The following is a 3,266-nucleotide window of genomic DNA, read 5'->3' on the forward strand; positions in this document are numbered from 1 at the left end:
TAGAACACATGAATGAGCTTTCAACTTTGAGTAGCTTGTTTTATGATGATATCAAGAAGCGTACTTATTTTGTTGCTAAAAATTTTCCTTTCTCATTAAAGGATGATGCTAAAACTTTGTATAATAGTTTGCCTCCTGATTCTATTGATAGTCCAAGTGGTTTGCTTGATGTTTTCTTTCGGAAATACTTTCCTGCTAGTGCTCAACATATTGCTTTGCAGATAATTTATAGTTTTGACCAGGGAGATGGAGAGAAATTGCCTGAACCTTGGGCAAGATTTTGCTCTCTTATCAGAGCTCGACCTGGACATGATCTTGAAAAGCATGATTTACTTGATATATTTTATAGTGGACTAACTATTGAGTCTAGGGCATACCTGGATAGTTGTGCTGGTTGTGTTTTCAGGAAAAGAACTCCAGACGAAGCTGAAGAATTATTGGCTAATATAGGCCGGAATCATGATGATTGGACTACACCTGAACCAGCCCCAACGCCAATATTGAAGAAGAGGGGTTTGATTAAATTAAATGATGAAGATATGAGGGAAGCCAAGAAATTTCTTAAGGAGAAAGGTATTAAATCTGAAGATGTGAAGAATTTACCTCCCATAGAAGATTTATGCAAGATAATTCCCCCTTCATCCATGATTGAGGTAAACTCTCTTCAACGCTTTACTAGGGAAGATATTCCATATTCAAAACCTCCTGCTCAATGCTTAGATGAGTTTGATAATTACATTGTTAAGCAAGAAAATTTTAATATGAGAGTAGAGAATCATTTAATGGAAAATTCTCAAGCTATTAGTAATTTGCATGATATTGTGGAGAGAACCTCCAATGATGTTAAGATGCTTGTTAAACATTTTCATATGGTTCAAACTCAAATTGATCAACTCACTAAAGTGCAAAATGACTTGTTAAAAAATAGTTCTAAAGAAAAACATGCTTATGAAGTAACAATTAGAGGCGGTGTTTCTACTCAGGATCCTCTATATGCTGAAGGGCATCCCAAAAGAGTTGAACAAGATTCTCAACGAATTGAAACTAGTGCTCCTTCTAAGAAAAAGAAAAAGAAACATAAAACTGTTGTAGAATCCTCTGAGCCTGTTAATGATCCTAATAGTATTTCTATTTCTGATGCTGAAACTGAAAGTGGTAATGAACATGATAAAGATAATAAGAATGATGCTTCTGATAAAGAAGAGGTTGAAGATGAACCTGAAAACCATGCTAAAAATAAAAATATACTAAAGAAGATTTTATTGCTAAGAAACATGGTAATGAAAGGGAACCTTGGGTTCAAAAGCAAATGCCTTTTCCTGCTAAGAAACTAAAATCAAAGGAAGAACACTATAATAAATTTTGTGATTGGATGAACCTTTATTCTTGCAAATCCCTTTGACTGATGCTATTAGATTGCCTCCTTATTCGAAGTATATGAAAGATATTGTCTCTAACAAAAGGAAAAATTCCTAATGAGGAGATTTTCACTATGCTTGCTAATTACTCTTTCAATGGCAAAGTTCTAAAGAAGCTGGGCGACCCAGGTATACCGACTATTCCTTGTTCCATTAAGAATAATTATGTTAGAACTGCTCTATGTGATTTGGGAGCAGGTGTTAGTGTTATGCCTTTTTCTCTTTACAAGAGACTTTATTTAGATCAGTTGATACCAACTGATATATCTTTGCAAATGGCTGATAAATCTACCGCTATTCCTGTTGGTATATGTGAGGATGTTCCTGTTCAAGTTACTAATAATTGCTTGATATTAACTGATTTTGTTGTGTTGGAAATGCCTGAAGATGATAATATGTCTATTATTCTTGGGAGACCTTTTCTTAACACCGCAGGGGCTGTTATTGATTGCAATAAAGGAAAAGTTACTTTCAATGTTGATGACAAGGAGCATACTGTTTATTTTCCCAAGAGGATTGATAAAGTATGTGGAGTTAATACAATTTCTAATGTGAGAACTATCAAAGTGGGAGTTATTGATTGTCCTATATATGAGCCTAAAGAGGGATATCAAAATATTATGATTGGATCCATATCGATTCAATACAAGGTAACATGATTGATTTGAGGTTTATTTCTTCTTATGTTATGCAAAATTTATTTGGTGACAAGACTTGATCAACCTTGTTAACAAATACATTTTATATGCATAGAGGAACTAAACAACATTTTTTCTTTCCCCCACGTGTTCTACTTGCTGTAGCACTACTTGTTTTGCAAGGTTCTTTAGTTGTTTAGAGATTTCAAAATCTTTTTCTGCCCAGTAATAATAATTTTAACACCCAGAAATGTGCATTTTTCAAAGTTTTCAAAAATTCACAAAAATTATACCGTTGGTCTTGTTTTTCGAAGAGGCATCTGGGAGCACCTGTGGATGACCAGTGGGGCACCCCAGGGCTGCACCCCACCAGCCGGCGCGGCCAAGGAGGGGGGCGCGCCACCCTGTGTTGTGGGCCCCTCCTTGCCCCACTTACTCATCTCTTCCTCCCATCTCACTCTCTCTCCCGAAAAAACTCATACCAGCTTTCTCTCACTCGCGTTTTTGCTCAAGAGCTCAGGATTTCTCGATCTCTTTGCTTAGCCCAGATTTTTGTCTGAAATTTGGCACATTTGCTCTCCGGTATGTGACTCCTCTGATTATCCAAGTAGAATTTTGTTTCGTTGAGTATATCTTGAATATTTTGCTGCTGTAGGTAACATGTTTAGTGAGTTTGCATGCTTGTTCTAAGTTGTAAAAACTAGTTTTGATGCATGTTTAGTACTCTAGCAAGTTCCTATAGTAGTTTCCCTCAAGTATATGTCTCCAAATCAACTTTTATAATGTTTGTTGAAAAATTTCAGAAAATGGAGTGGAATAGGCACCAACTAAACCAACAAGAATTGGAGGTGCAACAAGTTATGAGAGTTCACCGCGAAGAGGGAGTATACCCCTCTTACTACCCATGTGTTGATTTTATGAGGAGTGCAGGAATCTTGCGGGATGTTCAAAATCTGATTTCCAATGCAGGGTTGGAAAGTTTTGTTGTTGGTGAACCTTACCAATATGCAAAACTGACCATGTCAGTGGTGCAGGATTTTGAATTCAATTGGTCCCAAACTAACCCCATGGTTCGATACAAAAATTATAATAAAACTGTCAACTTGCCTTTTGATGATTTTTGTGCAGCAATTAGAGTGCCACAATAGGGATCATGCAAGAAGATTAGGGGACTGCCGCAGGAGCTCTTGAGTCTATATAAGATGATTTG

Source organism: Lolium perenne, chromosome 4 (genome assembly GCF_019359855.2).
Source record: "Lolium perenne isolate Kyuss_39 chromosome 4, Kyuss_2.0, whole genome shotgun sequence".
In the NCBI taxonomy this organism is placed as follows: Eukaryota; Viridiplantae; Streptophyta; class Magnoliopsida; order Poales; family Poaceae; genus Lolium; species Lolium perenne.